We start from the raw sequence: 24007 nt of genomic DNA on the forward strand, positions 1-24007 counted from the left end.
CTGAGCAGCTAGTGGCAGCAAGGCTGGAATACATGTTAAATATTTATGTAGGATATAACATTACCTCTTTTTCTTTAAACAAAAGAAAACAAATACCTTGCAATACAATAACATTACTAATCACAAAGAAGATGGAATCATAAAAGTAGGAGAAAATTAATAATAGCACAAAATCAACAATAGAACACATTTCTAATCTCAAAGATGCAGCGATGACAATAATACATCAGAAGAGAAAAACATTCTGTAAGGAAGGTTAAGAAAATACGAATTAAGAGTAAAATCGCCCACCCCCTTTAAAGGAGAATTTTTAATTCATAGAACATTGTAATTTAACTCATATACTCTGTACCGTGCTAAGGGTAAAATTACCAAGAACTCAAACCCAATAGTAGGGAAAAACCAAACAAATGGGTCGTCACCCATATTTCCAACCATAAAGGTACTGTGCACAACTGTAACAGGGATACCACAACCAACCCCGCGTAGGAGTACACCTAAGTACAAACTTGTGAAACAAACACATGAAGCAACCCCCCTTGTGGAAGTTACATACCCCCATATAATAGGAGTAACACACTGTCCCAATGGCGTCCATAATAGGAATTGACAAAGAATCCAACATGGGAACTAACTGAAGCATGTACCAATCCTTTAGAGGAGATTACACAAAGTAGGAGTAACTAATCCCACTGCCATCCCTGGTGCGAGGGAACTGATAATCTAGAGCATTTGTACACCTTAGAATAGACACACAGAAACACGCCGGTGAGCGATTTCTTACCCGGGTTGAGACCAAACGCTTTCCCTGCAGAAGAATAAAAGAAAAAAGCACAAACCCCTAGCTAGAAGAATTACTACCACACCTGTGTGCCCGGACTCATAATCAAAATAAAATGAAAATTGCACACAGGAACCTTATTCTGATAACTAGGTTACAGTACTAAGCAAAGAGTACGATAAAACAACTAAACAGTAGAATGAAGCCAAACATGTGCTGCAAACACGATAATCATGAAGAGTGTACAGAGCAGGAAAAAAAACATGCTGAATGTACTTTACCACCGACATCCAAGAAATGGAAGAAGTTACATGAGAGGCAAAAACGAATTACCTCCTTATAATATGCTTACTTTGTTGCTCATCAAAATAAAGACATCCAACCACAAATTTACAAACACATTTGTCACCTGCACAGTTCCATTAATATATTTCCATCTTCTAGCACAGGAAGCCTTTCCCTCGAAAATCCATACAGCGCTGAAGGAAGAAAAGATTTATGTCACAGTGTGAGCCAGGCTATAAAAAGAAACTGACACTGCTTTTCCTCGGAACACAGCGAGATCACAGGCAGAGTTTAATTTCGTCACTTTCTTCTGCTCTGTGAAGAAAAACAGACACAGCTCTGACGTGCAGACAAGCTTCAAGCACGCATCCTACTGTGCTGAGGAGTGCTCAATCACGTTCCAGAATGACTGATGACGCAGACAGATCACCGAATCCCTTTGCTGGATTCTACTGCGTCATCAGGCACAACAAGCAGCAGATCGATGAACAGCTCCGGTTCCAACGAACTTCCACGGAGCACTTCGAGCACACAGCTGATGTTAATAAGGCAACCCACGGAGACATCCATAAATATGACTAATTTTAGCAGATAACACCATGCCCTTCCCATTAGCCTCTTCACCGGTGCATTATGAACAAAAATCAGGAGCTGGAGAAATAGACAATGTGGCAGACTACTCTTCAGTAAAACTCTGCCGCAAGAAGAGGTAGGGCACTTTCTGCTTTTCAATTCAAATGTCTTCACATTCACTGCAATATACCAAAAAAAATGTCTTCTTTTCTTGTCATATTTTTTTTGTTTATCACACAAAAACGAGCTTTAGACTGTGCAACTCCGATGTGGTAATGATCAATAGGCAACTGGCAACGGTTTAACTGCCATGATGATGACACCAAAGCCAAAGTCACTGCTAACAAAAACTGATGGTCAAAGTCACACTCATAATAACACACCTCAGTGTATTAACGTTTGCATTTTGACAATTGCCTCCACATCCTAGGCCAATAGTTGTAAGTAAACACCTTATTTTCTCAATCTGTACAGATTCTTGTGAAAGACCCAGTGAAAATCGATCTCTATAGTCATGGATGTACTTTAAACCTCTGGTGCAGTGAATTTAACACTATCAAATCCTCCAACAAAGCAGCAACTTTTCCCCAAAAAATAGTCTCTGTCACTGTGGTTTGGAAAACAGTCATAAAACACTATAAAGGCAAACCACTATAGATTCAAAACTATAAATCCAAATTGTGTCAATGCTGTAAATACTCCATAAGCTCTGTAGAGCGCTGTGACTGTAACTCCACCATCTGTTTTTTTTGGGGGTTTTTTTTATTGGACATCACAAAAATTGTTACTTGAGCTCTTTACAGTCACTTTATTTACAAGGCACTCTTCACACAAAAGTGTGATGTGGCTGGTCCACCAACACCTGGTTGTAGCGAGGCTACCCATCCAACTCACAGTCATACTTGTACTTTACCAAGTGGCTGGAACTCCAGGTGAGGTTGTAGTCTTGCTACTTCAACAACTCACTGTAGACACCCAAAATCGATTGTAGCTGTGCTACTCCTCCAACACACAGTCGCTGTAGTATTCCCAGGCTGTAGTGTCAGTTGGTGGTGACACTGCTTGTTGGGGCTGTCCAAAGGAAGGACACTGGTGGGGCTGGCGCTGGTTTGCCTGGAAATACCTTCTTCTTTTTTTAAGTTGCTTGTAGGATCTCTTGGTAGTTCAGTTACTTCCTCAGTTATTTTGTTTCTTTGTTGCTTAGATGGACCAAGAGTCACTGGGGTTCAAGACTGTCCTCGTCGCCAAAATAATGTTGTGTCCTTAGTGGAAAGACACCAGGAGCCAGGTAGTATGTTCAAGACTTGTTTATTCAGACTTCAGATCAGGTTACATATTAGATGACTCCAGCCAGCCTAGTGTGGTACCAGCCCCACCAGGAGCAGCCTCCGTAGCTGCTCAGCCCATCTCCAACTGCCACATTCACCCACTCAGTCACCCAGGCATTCCACGCATCACAGGCACGCCAACATTCTAATACCAAGACACACTCTGGCTGAGCTGGGAAAATGTGTAACCTCTACAAAAGGGTTGGGTCATGGGTTAGTTCCCATTTGTTTTTACTTAGGTGTACTCCTACGCGGAGTTGGTTGTGGGTTCCCTTTCACAGTTGTGCACAGTACCTTTATGGTTGGAAATATGGCTGACGACCCATTTGTTTGGTTTTTCCTACTATTGGGATTGAGTTCTAGGTAATTTTACCTTAGCGCCATTCTTTGTTATGCTTTTTTGTCATAGTGCTTTACGGTACAGAGTATATTGGTTAAAATGCAATGTTCTAATATGAATTAAAAATTCTCTTTTGAAGGGTGATGGGGGATTTTGCACTTAAATTGCATTTTCTTAACCATCCTTCCTTACAGAATGTTTTTCTCTTCTGATGTATTGTTGTCATCGCTGCATCCTAGAGATTAGAAATTTGTTCTATTATTGATTTTGTACTATTATTAATTTTCACCTGCTTTTATGATTCCATCTTCGTTGATACTTTTCTTTTATTGCATCCTTTAGATTTGAAATGTGTGCAGTTGTTGTTTTTTATTACATCTATGATTCCATCTTTGAGATTTGTAATGTAATTGTAATGTGATGTAATAGTTTTCTTTTGTTTAAAGAAAAAGAGGTAATGTTATATCCTACATAGTTATATGGCATGTATTCTAGCCCTGCTGCCTCCAGCTGCTCAGCCAGAGTGTGTCTTGGTGTTAGAATGTTGGTGTGCCTGTGATGCGTGGAATGCCTGGGTGACTGAGTGGGTGAATGTGGCAGTTGGAGATGGGCTGAGCAGCTAGGGAGGCTGCTCCTGGTGGGGCTGGTACCACACTAGGCTGGCTGGAGTCATCTAATATGTAACCTGATCTGAAGACTGAATAAACAAGTCTTGAACATACTACCTGGCTCCTGGTGTCTTTCCACTAAGGACACAACATAATTTTTTGTTGTCACTACAAGCTAAAAAATTAAAAATAAATGTTGTGTCCTTAGCCCATCACCCCACACCTCGCCGCACCCGCTCCGCTGGTGCCGCAGCGTCTAGGAGTGCGTGGGGCTTAACAGCTGAACAACAGGAGCGGTAAGGCGGTTCTGGGCGAGAGGCTCGGCGGGGCTGCGAGCGTGCGGGGACTCCAACTACCAGGAGTCCCTGCGAGACCGTTCACCACCATCCGGTCCGCTTTCCCTGCTGGCCCGCCCTCCGCCTTACACGCCCTCTATATCAACCCTCCGACTCCCGCAGCGCGGGACGCAGCTCGGGGCGAAGACCGGGCAAAGAGCGGGCCGTTTGAGGCCGTTCGAGTACGGAGAGGACAGGACTGGCCCAACCCCTTATCCGTTGCCCTTTCGCTCGGCCACCTGGTTATTAACACTGTTCTTTATTGTTTGCCTAGGTGGGTTCCCTACTTTGTTAGTTATGTGCACCCGGGTAACACGTAGTAGGGCTACTAAGGGTGGGCCGCAATCAATTGGCCCCATGGACGATTTTATCACTCGCACAAACTTAGCCATTGACAAAGAAATTTCTAAATTGCAGACTCGTGTTTCCTTGGACTTGGCCGCTGCTAGGAGATTGTCCCAGGACTTTGCCAACTCAAAAAAATCCTCCTTGGGTCACATAGCAGCTGTTGTAACTCCAGAGCGTCCGGCAATCCCGCGATGCGTCATTACGCAGGCTGACGTACATCATAGTCCGATCCCACTCACTCCACCTCTATCCTTGTGTCCCGTGATCGAGTCTGATAATCAGCATTTATCTGTGGCTACTCCCGGCCAGCTAGCTATTAAATCCCCTTCTCTGGTAACTCCTGAAATATTTGTATGTAATAACATCAAAGGTAAACTACCCAAAAGGAAAGCGACTCTAGGTCTGCTTACGCTCGTAAGAAAGCTAAAATTGCTGTGGCTTACCAGTTTAATGTGGGAAGGGTACCTGTGACTAATGTTATAGGAGGGTGTGCCCCTTCGTCTCAGGCACACACAGAGGTAGTTGAAGAGGGAACAGCCTCTGCATCTGTTAACACAATTGCTGAGGGTGATGGCTTACACTTTGAGGGACATGAAGGGAGGGATGGGGAATTTATAGGCTTAGTTTGGGATACTTTAAAGAAGCTTCTTTCTCCCTTAGACTTGAGATTATCACGCATCGAAAATAACTTGCTAGAGATGGAAAAGAGCATTATAGCCCTGGCTACTCTTGGCTTGCGAGGACTAGAAAACCAAGGTCTTCTAGATAAAGACCCAGCCCCACAAGCCATACAATCTCCACCCCCAACACCTGCCATAGCACGGCCAGTTCCCAAACCGCGTACCTTAGGGGTGGATCGGAAAACTGTTGATTTAGCAACTAGACAATTAAAGCTCCCCACCACCCAAATTCCTGTACACCCCAATGCTGGCGTTCCCTCAAGACCAATTGCGAGCAAAGTTGTTCACCAATTGACCCAGGGCCCACGTATTAAGAATAACTTTCGAGGGGGTTATATTGATCTTCCTCCGGTGGCCAATGAGTACGCGGTTGTGTTGACGGGTGTTCCCCAGCTTGAAAACGACCAGTACGAGGACCACGGGTCTCTGAAGAATAAGACCATGCACTGGCTCAGCGTGAACAGACCGATTCCAAATGGTCAGAGAAGCAGAGTCCTAATGGTCCGTCGAGTCCCATGGGTGGGTCCCTCAAGGAAATCTAGTCCCGGGGACTGTATAGTGGTAACATTTGAGGATCCATACACGGCACACCATATTTGCTCCTGGCCCTTGGATGGCGAAGGCTTACCCATTGTACCTAGGCCACTGTACTTTTTTTATCCCCCACGCACTACGTATACTCAGGACGGTGACTGGTCTCTGGTTCGCCATCGGTCTTGGAGGGGGTACTCAAATAAAGAAAAAGATCAAGATATATCGAGACGCTGGCTTGGGCTTCCAACCATGAACAGGTTTGGCTGCCTTGAGGATGTTGACTGACTCCCAAGGCAACCTGTTTTCCCAGCAACTGAAAAGGCTCTCTTAACCATGGGGGTCTCAAATCCCTTAACCCAGTCGCCTGATTCTGAGGATACTAACCCTTTTACATCTATACAATCTATGATATATCCCCCGCTAATAGAGGGGGTTCTAAACTCCTCAAATAATTTAGGAACCCAAGCAGCAGTGCAGGATCTATATGTTCCCCCTATGACTCCCGTGTCATCTCATCGAATGGCTTCGCTGGATGGCAAGCGATCCATCTTAACTAGGGCCTTCTCCCGAGCTCAGAACGAGCCCCTCCAAAGACAAAATATAGCTGTTGCAGTGGCGTCAGCAATAGACCCTGACCCCGCTGTATTGGTTAGCTTGCCTAGACAGGTCACCCCAGGTAGAACTGAGTTAAAGATCCTAAGTTGGAATGTGGCAGGGCTTGCCCGCAATTTTGACATTCCAGAGTGGAATTCCTTTTTGGATCCCTTTGGCATCTGTCTCCTCCAGGAAACATGGTGCCTAGAACCTAGACACAGGGTAGGCTTCACAACTTACTTCATTCCCGCCACTCAACAGCAGGGTAGTAAAGGTCGCCCGTCTGGCGGCCTTCTTATCTGGGTCAGTATCGCATTGGGTCTAAGTGTAAATCATAAATTCACCCAATCCCCCGATCTTCAGAGAATAACCATACAGTGCCAGGGTGGCAGGAAGTTAGAAGTGTTTAACCTCTACTTAAGGGGGGCTAGGGGAGGGGCTTCAACGTTATCATCAACAGGTTTAAATAGTGAACTTGAATCCTGTAAAATTGATTCTTATGTAATCCTTGCAGGTGACTTTAATTGCTGCTTCGAGCCACTGGCAAGTGAGGACATTTTGGACACTTGGGAAGATGACACAAGGAGAGGTATTCCCACGCTTGCCTTAGACCCAATTCAAAAATGGACGCAGAGTGCCCTAGATATTAATTCACTTTGTATGGAACACGCCCTGAGAGCAACTAATGGTCGCTCCAATTCAGATCTCAGGGGAGCGCACACTTATAATAGGGTGGGATATACCTCCAGAATAGATTATATTATGCTGAATCAGAATCTATGGCCGTTCCACCTAGATATGGAAGTCATATTGTCCTGTGATAGCGATCACAATCCTCTGTCGCTAACCCTCACCCCGCCGTGGCACGACAGGAACCTGGTTAAGGCCACCTCTGCATGGAAAACATCTCATGAACTTGTTCCTTCAAACTGTGGCAGGCGGTTAAAATGGGCTAAAGTAGCAGCGGACGAGGGTAGGATGGACCAAGCAAAGACTATAATGACAGCTGTGAGGTCGAGTCTAGATGCTCTGGATATCACCGATCATACTGCCTTAGCGACCTTCACAGAAACCATTTCGGCCCTAAGTGAGTTGTTTATTATTCCGCAAAATAGGGTAAGACCTGCAACGAGAGGTGCTCCCAAGGCAAGAGACAAATGGTATTCTCCAGAATGTCGGGTTGCTAAAGCGGAACTCATTCTCGCCGTGAAATCCAAAGATCCAGGAAAAATTAGACTTGCCAGGAAATTATATAAAAAAACTATAGCGTTGGCTAAGGAAGCACATGATTTCATCTTCTGGAGTGACCTAATGGAGGCGAGCTCTAAAAAAGACTCCAAGGGGTTTTGGGATCTGATGAGAGCCAGGGATAAGCCCATTGATGTACAACTGACTTGCAATATCTCAGGGGAGGCTTGGTCTGCCCATTTTTCTAAGCTATATTCTATCCCTCTAGACGTATCACAAACTAACACAGATTTCCTATCCAGATTCCCGGCTGCCACCAAAATCAATGATTGCCCCTTTAGTGTTAAGGAAGTAGAAGGGGCAATTAGGTTCCTTGTTACTAACAAAGCTGCTGGCCCGGATGGCATCCCAGGCGATCTGTTGAAGGAAAATGTATGTGTGTGGAGTAGATTAATTGCCTCACTTTTGAATGAGGCTGTTTTGGGAGGCTGCCTTCCTGACTCTTGGAGGGGTGCTGAGGTCGTCCCGATCTTTAAGAAAGGCTGTCGGGACGACCCAGCCAACTACCGTCCAATTAGTCTGCTCGACTCAACCCAAAAGGTAGCGGGTAAAGTAGTCCTAGGTAGGATCCTCCATTGGGCTGAAGAAAACCAGGTATTATCAGATTTCCAGGCTGGATTTAGATCAGGAATAGGCAGCATCGAACAGACATTTCGCCTATTAATGCTGTATTGGAAAGTGGTTGTATTGGGCAAGGGCAGTCTGTATCTAGTATTCATAGATTTACGGACTGCCTTTGACCTGGTCCCACGAGCCCAACTGTGGAATGTCCTAGAAGGGCTGGGCATCCCCCCATACTTGCTGGGTTTGCTTATCAAGTTCCATGAATGCAACTTTGCTCAGATTAGGTGGGGAGACCAGGGGCAGAAAACATCTCGCATTCCTGTAGATAGGGGCGTCCGCCAGGGTTGTGTGCTAGCTCCCACTCTGTTTTCACTCTATGTAAACGGAGTGGTGGAGCATCTTCTCCAACAACCAACAGATGCACCTTCCCTGGCGGGCAGAAAAATACCCACGCTCCTATTTGCAGATGACACCCTCCTAATCTCAAAAACGCCTGTAGGCATTCAAAAGTTGCTTTCTAGCTTTAAGGACTTTTGTGACACCAAGGGCCTAGCTATTAATATAAGCAAAACCAAATTCCTTGTTCTAAACCCCCCTAGGAAAACTGTAATTCCCCCTGTTCTAGATTTAGTCCCACTTGAAAGGGTCAAGGAGTTGACTATTTGGGCATACGACTCTGTGACTCCATGAATTGGAAGGCCCATTACCAAAAAGTCTTTTTGATCCACAAGAGGGTTACAGGGGCCCTGCTAAAAGAACAACGTGCCTCATCTCTTATTTATTTATTTATTTGTGTATTTTATAGAGCGCACAGCTGCCCCGACGGGGCGTCCCGGCGCTGAGAACTTTGCAAGTGGAGGGCACAGTAGTTTGTTTAAAGGGAGAAAAGGTGGGTCTTCAGGGACTTGCGAAAGGACAATTCTGTTTGGGCGGAACGTAGGACCAACGGAAGCTTGTTCCAATGCTGAGTAGCACAGACCTCAAAGGTTTTTCCACCTGCTCGTGAGCGTTTAAATCGAGGAGTTTCCAGGAGGAGAAGAGAGTAGGACCGTAGTGCCCTTTGATTGGTATACGGCCGCAGGGTGTTTTTCAAATGGGCGGACCCCAAGCCCCGGGAGGCGCGATGGGCCAGCGTCATAGCTTTGAAAATGCACCTTTTGGCTATGGGCAGCCAATGCAGTTTGCGGAGGTGGGGAGAGATATGGTGTCTGAAAGGGATCCTTTCCACTAGCCGAGCGGCGGCGTTTTGGACCATCTGGAGTTTTTGACATTGGCCTGTTAAACCTATTGGGGCATTATTAGATATCTACAGGGCAAGGGCGGTGTCCGCGGCATTGTATGGTGCGGAACTGTGGGGTGTACAGAGAGTTAATACCTTAACCTACCTCGAAAACAACTTCCATAAAGATCTTATGAAGTTGCCACATAGTACCCCTACACTCCCTCTCTTGCTTGATGCAGGTACACGCCCAATACGTGAGCAAGTTAGGCTACGTCCCCTCTTACTATGGGCCCGGATATGGAATGTACCAGAATTGTGCAGTTATGCTGATGCCCTAAGAGAACTCCTTGCTCTACCTGGCTGGCATAAGGTCGGCTGGCTTAGAGAAGTTAAGTGGCTTCTCTATGAGTTAGGTTTAGGAGATGCTTGGGTTAATAGAACAGCTCCACCGAAACAGATGCTCAAGAAATTTTATTGGTCATGGGCGTCTAATGTGAGAACGAGCAATTCCAATCTTTGTAGATCAGCTGTAGAGTTTCTATTAATTAAGGAGCTCCCTTATAGAGAACCCTATCTGGACTCGATCGTTAATCCGTGGGATAGATCGTTATATTTTAGATTTAGGGTGGGAGTCCTTCCCTTAGGGCAGCTAACCTCAAGTTGGAAGCCTCTACTGCAAACGATACCATATTGCCCCTGCTGTGAATTAAAGGTTGAGTCTATCGCCCACCTGTTGTTTGAGTGTCCCGCATATGTAGCGCCCAGGTTTAGATGGCTGAAACCATTATGCAGGAGCCTCGGCACTAGATCTCATTTGGAGGCTCTAGGTATACTACGATCTGATGCTCGTCCTTTGTTCGCCTGTTGCCTGGCAAAATTTCTGGGCTGGGCATGGCGGATAAGAACTGTAAAGAAACTCCTGCTTCAGTAAAATGCTTTGGTGGAACCAGCCTCTAACCTGTTCTTAAGCCTGGGCAAAATATTCTATTTTATGAATTTATCATTGACTCTGTAGATTTTATACAATGTACATTGTTAGTTTTTATGCATTTTTATCCTTTTCTGTATTGTAATGCTTTTATGATATGCTAATATATCGAATAAAGCTATTCAACATTAAGACCACCGAGAGAGACACACAAAAAACGCAGACCTTAAGAGGGCACCATTCGCATATTACTCAGGCGCCGTGACACACTGGCACGGCCCGACATGATGCCATCGGCATGAAACGCCAGCCCAGTCATACCTTCACACTCACCTCAGTGCTATATGTAGCGCTGCAGTGTGACGGTGTCACAGCCCTCCGGAGCACTAGGGCTTTACTGGTAATCAATCACCAGCTATAGTGACACATGCGTGAGTGATAACACAAGACACGCAGACCCGCAGGCTTTACTGCTAGAAGCAAGGCTGGCTGACTTCGGCGCTAGACACCGACACGTCTGCCTTGCTGAGCCTGGCGGACCTCCAGGCTCAACCCAAGAATAAGAAACACACCGACTCACTACTACACACGAGCCAGACAGGCCTCCCCGCTGAAGACAGTCAACAGGCTCCTGCTAAATAGGTATACTCAGGCCTCCTTGGTGAACACGAGACACACAGGCCTCACTACTAAACACAAGACAGACAGGTCCCCCGCTGAACACGAGACACACGAGCTCTACAATTGAACAAAAGACGGACAAGCCTCGCTACTAATGAGGACACACGGGGTTCATTGCTGAACGCGACAGATATGCCTCCCTGTTGAACACAAGACAAGCAGGCCTTACTGCTGAACTCGAAACACACAGGCCTCACTACTAAACAGAAGACAGACAGGCCAACCTACTACACATGAGACACGGAAGCCTCACTATTACACACGAGACACTGAAGCCTCTCTACTAAACAGAAGACAGACAGGCCTCCTTGCTGAACACGAGACACACGAGCTATACAACTGAACAAAAGACACACAGGCCTCACTACTAATGAGGACACACAGGGTTCATTGCTGAATGCGACAGATATGCCTCCCTGTTGAACAAAAGACAAGCAGACCTTATTGCTGAACTCGAAACACACAGGCTCACTACTAAACAGGAGACAAGCAGGCTTCACTGATAAACACGAGACACACACTCCTCATTGCCCACAACAAGAGTACACATACGTGTCTGGTGTTGTGTCTTGTGTAAGGATTACACCTGACCCGACTCGTCTTCTCTGTGCAGTGAGTTCCTCCAGGCTTGTCTTCAGTCTCCCTCTGTGTGCAGTGAGTCCCTCCAGGCTTGTCCTCAGTCTCCCTCTGTGTGCAGTGAGTCGCTCTAGGCTTGTCCTCAGTCTCCCTCTGTGTGCAGTGAGTCCCTCCAGGCTTGTCCTCAGTCTCCCTCTGTGTGCAGTGAGTCCCTCCAGGCTTGTCCTCAGTCTCCCTCTGTGTGCAGTGAGTCCCTCCAGGCTTGTCCTCAGTCTCCCTCTGTGTGCAGCGAGTCCCTCCAGACTTGTCCTCAGTCTCCCTCTGTGTGCAGTGAATCCCTCCAGGCTTGTCCTCAGTCTCCCTCTGTGTGCAGTGAGTCCCTCCTGGCTTGTCCTCAGTCTCCCTCTGTGTGCAGTGAGTCCCTCCTGGCTTGTCCTCAGTCTCCCTCTGTGTGCAGTGAGTCCATCCAGGCCTGTACTCAGTCTCCCTCTGTGTGCAGTGAGTCCCTTCAGGCTTGTCCTCAGTCTCCCTCTGTGTGCAGTGAGTCCCTCCAGGCCTGTCCTCAGTCTCCCTCTCTGTGCAGTGAGTCCCTTCAGGCTTGTCCTCAGTCTCCCTCTCTGTGCAGTGAGTCCCTCAAGACTTGTCCCCAGTCTCTCTCTCTGTGCAGTGAGTCCCTCAAGACTTGTCCTCAGTCTCCCTCTGTGTGCAGTGAGTCCCAACCATGCTTGTCCTCAGTCTCCCTCTCTGTGCAGTGAGTCCCTCAAGACTTGTCCTCAGTCTCCCTCTGTGTGCAGTGAGTCCCTCCAGGCCTGTCCTCAGTCTCCCTCTGTGTGCAGTGAGTCCCTTCAGGCCTGTACCCAGTCTCTCTCCCTGTGCAGGGAGTCCCTCCAGCCCTGAAATGAGACTCCGCCTTTGTGCCGCTAGCTCATGCAAGTGGGTTCTAGCCTGCACCAAAATAACAGATACAACTTTGTTTTGTTTTTTCTTGCCTTTTGATTGTGCCTGTGCCTGTTCCCGCCCCCCCTCCCGCTGTCCGTGTGCCCGTTCCTGCCCCCCTCCCGCTGTCCGTGTCTCCGGCCCCACTTGTAAATGCTTGTTTTATTTTTGCAGTATATTTCCTTGGGAAAGCACATGTCTGTAGTTGCATTTGGGGAATGAATCCCTGAAACTGAGATCGGTTTTGAATTTGGGAAGTGCTTCTCTTAGAGACAGCAGCATAGTGTGGGCTATGAGAGCTGTGTGGGCTGTGAGAGCTGTGTGGGCTGTGAGAGCTGTGTGGGCTGTGAGAGCTGTGTGGGCTGTGAGAGCTGTGTGGGCTGTGAGAGCTGTGAGGGCTGTGTGGGCTGTGTGAGGTGTGTGAGGTGTGTGGGCTGTGTGAGCTGTGTGGGCTGTGTGGGCTGTGAGAGCTGTGAGAGCTGTGTGGGCTGAGAGAGCTGTGTGGGCTGAGAGAGCTGTGTGGGCTGAGAGAGCTGTTGGCAATGTAAATAACAATGCCATTTATTTATAAGTAAGTAAGAAAAAAGAAATGTCATGAGCAATGCCAATAGCTCTAACTTTTCCAAAGGCGAAACCATTGCATTGTAAATGCATGTATATTTATGATATCACATGACAAGGGTGTTAGCATCACAAAAAAACACGGCATAAAAATAGTAAGCGGACTGCGTTTCCGCCAGTGACCAAGGATACCTTGTTATCCGAAAAGCGTCTGACAAAGGCTGCAATAAATCAAGACCTGCCAAACCATGAACCTGGTGTCCGTTTCCCTCTCTCTGACGCATTACCGGCTGGAGTGCTAGAGACGATCAGGGGAAATACTGCCTGGATATTATCCCGCATAAATTGGTTGATTCTGCCTACGGACCCGCTCCCCCGGAAGAGGCAGCCGCCCACAACCTCCAGTGAACTCCTATCCTGAAAGGATCACTTCAGCGGCAGACCCCGAGAGCAGTGACAGGACGAGCACTGAGAGAGCACGAACTGTAGCAGGGTCAGAGGACTCTCCAGTTCAGCGCATAGGGCGGTGAGTGTCCGGGGACGATTGCACTCAGTGGGAAGGTGTGGGCAGGCACTGCAAGCTTACGCATGTGAGTAAGCACACACACATAAAGCCATCATGTTAGCTGACGCGGTCTGCGCTCGGGAAGCAGCAGCAGATGATCTGTTCAGGAACTTACCAAAGATAACAACAAGGGAAAATGGTGAATCCAGCAATATGAATGCGAAAGTTGATGATACTGCCAAAACCCTCCTTAAACGCTTAGAAAAATGCATGCGAGTGGAGGTCACTAAGTGGTGGGAAAAAAGTCCTTAAGCAAATATGAAAAGGCAGGGCGGGTACATCGCGGGCTCAGAATTCTTCAGGCTACGAGGACCCGGACACCAACATATTGAAAGAGTGGGGCACAAGTAACTTGGAGGCTTCCATGAACCTTGTACGGATATTAATCAAATATGCTGAGTCTGACAGAGTTAAACTATTAGAAGAAATTGCAAACAGCAATGAAGCACTGGGCAAATTGGAACCCAATGAATTTATAACCAAAAGACTAAAAGAAATACAGGATCGACTGACCAAACAGGAAGAAAAAATAAAACAACATAAGGTTTATAAATTTGCTAGAGACTTAGCCGATTATGAGCAAGGACGAATATATACATTTGCACGCAAATACGACACAGCAAAAAAACTCAAATCTAATCCTACAATGGAAAGCACTAAGCAAAAACCGCCACAAGTAGGATGCTCCACAGAGGCCAACTCAGACACAAGCTCCATAAATAGTGAGACAAGCTCTGAATGCAGCAACAGAAGCAGGCCAGAAGAAGGCTGGATTTGGGAGAGAAAATCGATTTTTTAGTCGAGGACCGGCGCAACACCTTAAGACCGCAGAAACCGACACAGCCTCAAATAAAAGCAGAAACGCCAAAAGGCGAGACAGGCGCAAAAAGGTCCAACTCAAAGCCAAAAAGAAGATACTGGCGCAAATAATTGAGAACAACAAAGATGGCAAAACCATCATAAACCTGACCAATATGAAACTTACCGAAAGAGAAAAACAAATCCTGAAGTTAGGTCCCTCATACTGCCCACCCAACAACTGGCTTCCCGATGGATCTGTCTCTACTTTTTCACTAAATTCTGTACAGTTGCATGAATCAGTAAACATTCTCAAAAAGAATGACAGAGATGAGCTAAAGTTTAAAGATGTACTTAAGGAATATAGGTACAGAAATACATAGCTGGATCATCAATCAGATTAGCATATGAGCATACATGGAAAGTGCTTTGTCAGAACTGGTACAGGTTTGGCAATCCCTCACAAAACCTTCTATCGCAACCTCTATGCCTGGCCACCAATGGTATGACTTAACTCCTCTTTTAAGTTTGATAATACCCAGATGTCCCTCATGGTTTATGTCTAAAATTCTCAACCACAACTCTTTAGGAAGTATTAAACTGTCACCCAACATAATGTACCCCTCTTTACTGAAAGACAACTCAACCTTAACTTCCCACAACTATTTACACTCCTCTTGTAACATGCTTTTGTTAGACCACCCATTGACAATCAATGGTTTCAGCAAACCCAGAGTTTTATTGTCTCCATAATTTGTTTCCCAATCTTCCTTCTGTATAGCAGCATGGCCAGCCTCAATCATTGCTACATTGTAGTCTTCCCACTCCTCCTTGGTATCTTTATGCTCTGGTAAGGGAGAACGGCTTAAATAATCTGCCACGTTATTTTTAGGTCGAGCCTAGGCAGCGCGCATGCGCTGTCTGCAAGGCCTGCTGTTATCTCCTATATCGTTTTTTGGCATGCCCATGAATTGCCATTTGTTTGTTGTTGTGCCATTAAGAAAAACAGGGTTTTTATTGGTGCATTGGGTCTGATTTTCCCGCCTTTGCCTGCTGTTGTCACTCCAAGGCGCTTTCACTCATTGTTTGCTTTCGTTGGCCATCCCAATACGTTCGGGGTTCCTCCTGGTCATCCTGATCTGCCTTTTTATTTTGTAGGCTATAAACATCGTTTTAGGCTATCAGGCCATTTCACGGAGCAATGCTCTGTTCGGCACCTGAAAAGTGGCAATTTCTGTCAGGTAGCTGTGGAGCTATGCCAATAGCTCTATGCTATGCCAATAGCTCTAACTAAAAAAAAAATAGGAGACCTATTGCATTTCAAATGCTTGTTTTTTCTTGGTAGGTATTCCACATCATATACAAAATCCAGTAACCTCAAGTTCATTGTAGCTATTCTTGGAGCAGCTCTGATTATACCCTTGGAAGTAAGAACCTTCACTAGCAGTTTATGATCAGTGCGAAGTTTAAATTGAGAACCCCACACATATTGCCTGCACTTTTCCATTGCCCACACCGCCGCTAACTCCTTTTCAATAACTGAAAAATTCTCTTCAGAAGGAGACAAAGAACAGGAGGCAAATGCCACGGTGGATCCTTCTCCTGTTCCTGATCGCTGAGTTAAAACGGACCCTAGGCCCTTTCCACTGGCATCCGTGGTGATGGTACTGCATGCTCCTACCTCAAACCTCTTTAGCGGCATAGCCGTTAATATATCCTTTTTGATTATTTCACAGTCAGATTGTAAATCTTCACTCCAAATGAACACTTGTTTTGTCTTTACCAACTGCCTTAAGCCATGCGTCTTCATGACAAAATTACAAACAAACGTGGAATTGAATTCTGCAAGACCAAGGAACGATCTTACATCTTCCTTGGACATAGGAGCTGATTTTTTAGGTGACATGCCATTTCAACCTAGCTCATGACACAAGTATGTCACGGAATTCACTACAAACTTGCATTTCTCGAGTTCCTCCATAAAACCTTTGTCAGCTAATCTCCCTACTACCAATTTAAGCCTGGAGTCATGTTCCTGCCTATCCCGGCCCATCACTAGGATGTCATCTTGGAAGAACATCACTCATTTGCCAGTTTAAGCACCAGAAGCTGGAAGACCGCAGCCGCTGATGCAAGGCCAAACGGCATGCGTACAAATCTATAGCACCCAAAGGGAATGATGAACCCTGTGAGATTCCTACTAGAAGGGTGCAACTCAACCCGGTGGTAGCGGACGTAAAATCAATAGTCCAGAACCATTTTATGTCTTTGGCCTGTGACAAAAGTTCATTGATCCTTGGTAAAAGAAATTTATCTATGACGATATTCCTATTTAAGTCTCTGTGGTCAATGCATAGACTTAACTGGCCATCCGGTTTGTGTGCTACAGCCAAAGGAGCTAACCACTCAGCACTCTCAACAGGCTCAATAGTTCCTTTGCCCTCCAAAGCATCCAAATCTGCCATATCACCTTGTCAGACACTTAGAGGTATATACCTGAATTCATGTGCAACAGGTGTCGCTCCTTCCTTCAATAAGATCATGTGGGCAAATCCACATAGCTTTACAACTTTTCCAGAAAAAACACTGGGAAATTGTTTAGTGAGTTCTTCCTTAATTTTCCCAACTGGTTCACTCAGTAACATTATCTGGTCTCCACTATTGGAGCCATGGGTAATACTCAATGCACCCTGATCGACCCAATCAAGTACTGATGGTCCCTTTTCTGCTACGTACAATTTCCCACGGGCTGTTCTGTTTTTAAACTCAAATCCCAGTTCCCAAACCCAACCCTGGAAATGTTTTCTCCTGTAAAGGTAACTGGGTGTACATCTGTAGGATTCAATTGGTCCCCAACACCATAGCAAACTTATTTTCCCACATAGAACATTGTATGATGGTATAAGGAGAACCAGGGTCTGCCACAATTGGCATCTGTACCCCCAATGTTAATCTCACACATTGGTTTGTTCCGTCAGTAAATATTTATATCTAATGCCGCATCTTCTATATTAAGGACCCCTTCGTCCCTCAACAACTAATTTTCTTCCTCTGCATCTTATTCATTCTCCACCACACACTTGACAGCACTCTTGTTCTCTTTGTTGTTCTTCTTCCTACAAACTTTCACGAAATGACTCATGATTCCGCAATATGCTCATTTGGATGTGACCACAGGACTACTCTTGTTCCCAGCCATATGGCCTTTATTAACACATCTGAAACACACTGGACGCTTGTGTCCCACTCTGATATACTTTTACCTGGCTTCCTCCCTCCAAACGTCTTAGGGCCTCTAAACGAGTCTGGCGGTGCAAGGCCCGACAGATTCGTGGTGGCGGTCCAGCCACCACCGCACCGGTGGTCCGACTGCCCCATTATGAGTTGGGCGGTCGGACCACCCTGAGACCGCTGACACCGCCAGGGAACCGCTGTTCCCTGGAGTTGGTGCTGCGGTCAGAGGCCAAAATATGCTTGGTGGGAATGCCGCAGTCCTTTTAAGCATTTTAAGAGTTTCCTCTTCGCCGCCAGTGACATGGAAGTTCCCCCTCCATATCAACCCCGGTGGAAAGAAAACAAAGGGGGCCCTAGAGGGCCCCTTGTGGCTCTTCAGCTTTTGAATGCACACAAAGGGGCATAACATGTGCGCACCCTGTGTGCATGCACCAGAGTTCCTGCACGGCATGGACTTTTCTGTCCATGCCATCCAGGAGGAACCTTTGAGGCGTTCGCTTTGCAGTGCCTAAGGCACCGTGGCCATTTAAAAAGAGACACCGACCTGGGAAAGCCTCGCGACCTGCCCGCCAGACTACAAATAGCTTGTAATCTGGCAGACCGGCGGCAGCGAAGCTCAGCCCGGCACGGCGGTGGAATACTGCCTGCCCTTAAACCTCCAAGACTTGTAATCGGGCCCTTAGTGTTTAGCTTATTCCCCTTCTTATCATCGTCCTTGGAATCCATCACTTTACACAGTAACTCCCCTTCACCATTACTTTTCAATGAAGGTTTTGCACACTTCCTAGACAATACAGCCATTTTCACAATGGCCACAATCTCTTTCAATGGGGAATCACCACAAATTCATAATTTCTCTTGAAATCTCACATTATTGGAATGTATCCAAACGTAATCACTTATGAGATCATTGTGTAGCTCCCCAAATTTACACGTAATAGCTAGTTTTTCTAGTGCCTCCACTTAGTGCTCTATTGACTCCCTCTTTGCTTGTTTCTGTTGGACAAATGTGTACCTGTCAATGGCCGCACATACAGTAGGATGATAATGTATGTCTAAGTCTTCTAAACCATCCTTAAACTCGTCAGCCCCTTCTGCAGGTCTCCCCTTTTCTCCATTTGACTGTCCACGCCTAACCCCTCAGGACCTTAACTTTGCAACAAAATCTTTTTTCTTTCTAGGAGAAAATTCCTCATCATTTTCTTCTTCCAGAGCTGATAATTTAAAAAATATTCTTTCCAGTCTGGCCATTTTAATAAAGGATAACCTGGTCCTGGCAAAAATAACACTGGGGGAGTAAGACCACAATTCTGAGTACTCATTTCTAAATGGTGAGTGCACTATCCAATCCCGTTAAACCGGATTCGGATACAATGAATAGTGAACTCGCCTACACAAGGTAAGCCTCTAATAAATGTTGAAGATATACATATTCTTGCAATTTCCAATACTGTGGTTTTCCTGTAAAACTATTCGTACAACATACAATTTGACGAAAGTACTGAATAAAAAAATTAGGAGTGTTTCAATTAGTCAGTAAATGGTGTGTGTATCACCGTGATGCGCGCTAGTTTCCTTATAACTCAGTGTCTTGCTGTGACTGGAGCACTAGGTGTGTGATTCACAGTGAAGCGTGCTCCTTTGCTTCTTAAAAAAAGCCCTCTTATAACCAGCACTCACTGTGAAGTACCGCTTCTTCTAGAAATGAAGGGTGTGCGTGCCACTGTGGGACACACACTGCACAGCAAGCTTTCTCTCTGGTGCTATGCAGCCATAAGAATGGTGCCGGTTTGGTTTCCTTATGGTGCCACAAGCTTTGCTGAGTGAAGGGTATGCATGGCACTGTGATGACACACACTGCATGGCTCGGCACACACCACAGCTCCCAAGCCGTGTGTGTGGTGCAGATTTTTTTTGAAGATGCGCCAACGCAGTGTGTGGCTGTAAAGTGCCAACATCACAGCTCGTCCTTCCTTGTCGCCGATGCGATGACACTGCTTGCCTCGTTCCACCAGCCCTCTAGGTCACTGTCACAACTGCTTGCGCAGTTTCTGCCTCCAAGTGTCCCTCACCTTGTGTGCTCCACTAACTTTCCACTATATGAGTGTTATACACCAAAATTGCCTCCGCATTTATCAGGATGTGCCTTAACTTGCCCGGAGCACTCCAGCAAGATGCCAAGAATTTTAACCTGCTCAAATGTCTCAAATGTCAAGCACTGCCAGATAGCGCCTACAATATCTCCTTCTTCCCCTTGGTCTCCACCCTGAAGGCACTGGCGCACCAGTCCATGTAGCAGATCACACGCAGATCATCATCAATTGTAAGGATGACAACTTCCTGTTGAAGGTAAGAAGTCCTTTATTGAAGAACAAGCAGGCAGCATGTCAATGCTACCTAGCCACCAATAAACTGACAACCTCTTATCATTCCACACCTCCACATTCTAGAGCTTGTGGCATCATGTTACCTAGGTACAGGTAACCAAGTGTAATATTTTAAGAAAGGTATTTCCAAGATATGGTTTATTCCTCATAAAAAATCTCATCCAAACAGGACAACAGCTAGCATTAACTGAACACTTAACATTCTTGATCTAAAGTTCTAGAATATACATCTCCTTCAACCATAGAGATATGTTGGACTAAACACAGCTCAACCATAGATATAATAGAGGTAAGAAAGGTAGAATATCACACCAAAGAATGTCTTTTTATTGGGCTTTAGACAAAGCATTTCAGGCATTCACTACATAACACCATGTTTCTCAGGGTATGCACCAATGGGGAACAAGTAAGAAGAAACTATTTGTTTCAGAATACATTAGATGATTCTCCAATAAAACTACTACATTACATTGAGATGTTCTCCTAGCCTATTCATGTAACATAACTTGATACAAAGTATGTGACACAGCCTGGGACAGCAGGCTGTCCTTTATGGGGTACATAGAGCAGTCTGACTGGGAAATTCTCAGGGCCTTATTTACAATATTTTGATGCACGGCAGCACAGCAAGCGTTCCTTCTACGCTGTCATGAGTCAAAAGAAAAGGGCAGGAATGCACTGTATCTACAAGATACTGATCATTCCTGTCCTTTTCCCCTGTGCTGGCACACAATGTGCTGCCATGCGCCAACACAGACACCCTTGCGCCATGGTGCAAGGGTGTTTGCGTTGTAGGGGGATTGTGTTTGTGAAGGAAGGAACACCTTCCTGCACAAAAACAATCACAAGAGGTGTTTTCCTCTTTCTATGTCTGCTGCAGAATGCAACACACAATGAAAAAGGAAAAACAAGGAGAAATAAAAGTATTTCTCCTCGTTGTACCTCCGTTACACCTCCTCTAGGGAGGCGTAGGGATCTGACGCATTTCCAGATTTTCAAAACCTTGTAGATCCACAGCAACACCCACGGAACACCCCTTTCACAAAGAGTAATGAGTGAAAGAGGGCCATATTTACAAGGCCATGAAAAGCCACGCAGGTGGCTTTAAGTGGCCTTGTAAATATGGGCAGGCACACTGCATCGCCGGTGCGTCACATAAAACTGATGCACCAACGGCACAGTGTGCTAAAAAAAATTCTAACTATTGTTTTTAGACATTTCATTTCTATTAACGACTCGGAGGCTATGATTATTCTGGATCACTGACATAATATAGAATGACAAAATATAGACTTACCAAAATATAGTCACCAAAATATAGAATGCCAAAATATCGAATTCCTATCTACAAACAGGTAAGTACAAAAATATTGAATCCAAAATATAGTCTGTAAAAAATATAGTCAGTCAAAATATCGAATTTTTTTAAATGTCTTAAAAGTAATTTAAAATTAATGAAATAATAAATATAATTAACTAAAACATACTTAAAAATACTCAAATAACCTTAAAATTAAGATATAATTAATTTAAGTTATTAATAAAAAATTTACAATATTTTACCGTAGGATAGCAGGAGGGTAACATTTAATATTACCACTCCAGTGGGTGCAACAGTAGGGAAAGCGTTGGATAGCGTAGGGGTAAAAAATACTATTCCCACTCCAGTGAGTGCAACAGTAGGGAAAGCGTTGGATAGCGTAGGGGTAAAAAATACTATTCCCACTCCAGAGAGTGCAACAGTAGGGAAAGTTTTGGATAGCGTAGGGGTAAAAATTACTATTCCCACTCCAGAGAGTGCAACAGTAGGGAAAGCGTTGGATAGCGTAGGGGTAAAAAATACTATTCCCACTCCAGTGAGTGCAACAGTAGGGAAAGCGTTGGATAGCGTAAGGATAAAAATTACTATTCCCACTCCAGAGAGTGCAACAGTAGGGAAAGCGTTGGATAGCGGTAGGGTAAAAATTACTATTCCAACTCCAGAGCGTGCAACAGTAGGGAAAGCGTTGGATAGCGTAGGGGTAAGAATTACTATTCCCACTCCAGAGAGTGCAACAGTAGGGAAAGCGTTGGATATTGGAACGGTAAAAATTACTATTTCCACTCCAGAGAGTACAACAGTAGGGAAAGCATTGGATAGCGTAGGGGTAAAAATTACTATTCCCACTCCAGAGAGTGCAACGGTAGGGAAAGCGTTGGATAGCGTAGGGGTAAAAAATACTATTCCCACTCCAGAGAGTGCAACAGTAGGGAAAGCGTTGGATAGCGGGAGTGTGAAAATTACTATTCCCACTCCAGATAGTGCAACAGTAGGGAAAGCGTTGGATAGCGTAGGGGTAAAAAACTACTATTCCCACTCCAGAGAGTGCAACAGTAGGGAAAGCGTTGGATAGCGTAGGGGTAAAAATTACTATTCCCACTCCAGAGAGTGCAACAGTAGGGAAAGTGTTGGATAGCGTAGGGGTAAAAAATACTATTCCCACTCCAGTGAGTGCAACAGTAGGGAAATCGTTGGATAGCATAAGGGTAAAAATTACTATTCCCACTCCAGAGAGTGCAACAGTAGGGAAAGCGTTGGATAGCGGTAGGGTAAAAATTACTATTCCAACTCCAGAGCGTGCAACAGTAGGGAAAGCGTTGGATAGCGTAGGGGTAAGAATTACTATTCCCACTCCAGAGAGTGCAACAGTAGGGAAAGCGTTGGATATTGGAACGGTAAAAATTACTATTTCCACTCCAGAGAGTACAACAGTAGGGAAAGCATTGGATAGCGTAGGGGTAAAAATTACTATTCCCACTCCAGAAAGTGCAACAGTAGGGAAAGCGTTGGATAGCGTAGGGGTAAAAAATACTATTCCCACTCCAGAGAGTGCAACAGTAGGGAAAGCGTTGGATAGCGGGAGTGTGAAAATTACTATTCCCACTCCAGATAGTGCAACAGTAGGGAAAGCTTTGGATAGCGTAGGGGTAAAAATTACTATTCCCACTCCAGAGAGTGCAACAGAAGGGAAAGCGTTGGATAGCGTAGGGGTAAAAAATACTATTCCCACTCCAGAGAGTGCAACCGTAGGGAAAGCGTTGGATAGCGGGAGGGTGAAAATTACTATTCCCACTCCAGTGAGTTTAACAGTAGGGAAAGTAATGATTTAATATATTATTAAAAATTAATTAAATATCAATACCAATAAACCATTAATTGAAATTAATAACCAATTTAATATTATGTAATAATTAATTAGAAAAACAACTACATATTAGTTATTAAAAAGTAATAACCTATTCATAATTATTTAACAACTAATTAATTTTCAATACCAAAAACTAATTAATAATAAAAATTAATACCAATTAAAAATTAACAGTAAATTAATTATTAATACACAAAAAGTATTTTTAATATGTAATTATTTACAATTACATTACTTCCCACCCTATTCCCTTATAAACCCACATCCCACTACAGAAAATACATTATTACAATTATCATAATTATCAAATATTTAATACCAATTAATAAAAATTAATTGCCAATTAATAGAAATTAATTACCAATTAAAAATTAACAATAAATTTAAAATCAATACCAATAAATGAAAAAAATTATTTACTTAATTACAATTAAATTACTTCCCACCCTATTCCCCTATAAACCCACAACCCGCTACAGAAAATAAATTTAGAAAATTAACATAATTAACAATTAATCAATTAATACAAATTAATTGGCAATTAATACAAATTAATTACCAATTAAAAAATAACAATAAATTCAAAATGAATACCAATAAATAAATAAAAATATTTAATTAATTACAATTAAATTACGTCCCACCCTATTCCCCTATAAACCCACAACCCACTACAGAACTAGAAAGCAAAATTTAATTAAAAATTAATAATA

General features: G+C 44.6%; 1 long non-coding RNA gene across 1 annotated transcript in view; it reads right to left on the reverse strand.

Annotated features, from left to right (window-relative positions):
• Nucleotides 1–24007, reverse strand: part of LOC144798857 (uncharacterized) — a 286173-nt gene that overhangs the window by 246930 nt on the left and 15236 nt on the right. The window lies entirely within an intron of this gene.

The sequence above is a fragment of the Lissotriton helveticus genome, chromosome 1_2, assembly GCF_964261635.1.
Source record: "Lissotriton helveticus chromosome 1_2, aLisHel1.1, whole genome shotgun sequence".
Lineage (NCBI taxonomy): Eukaryota > Metazoa > Chordata > Amphibia > Caudata > Salamandridae > Lissotriton > Lissotriton helveticus.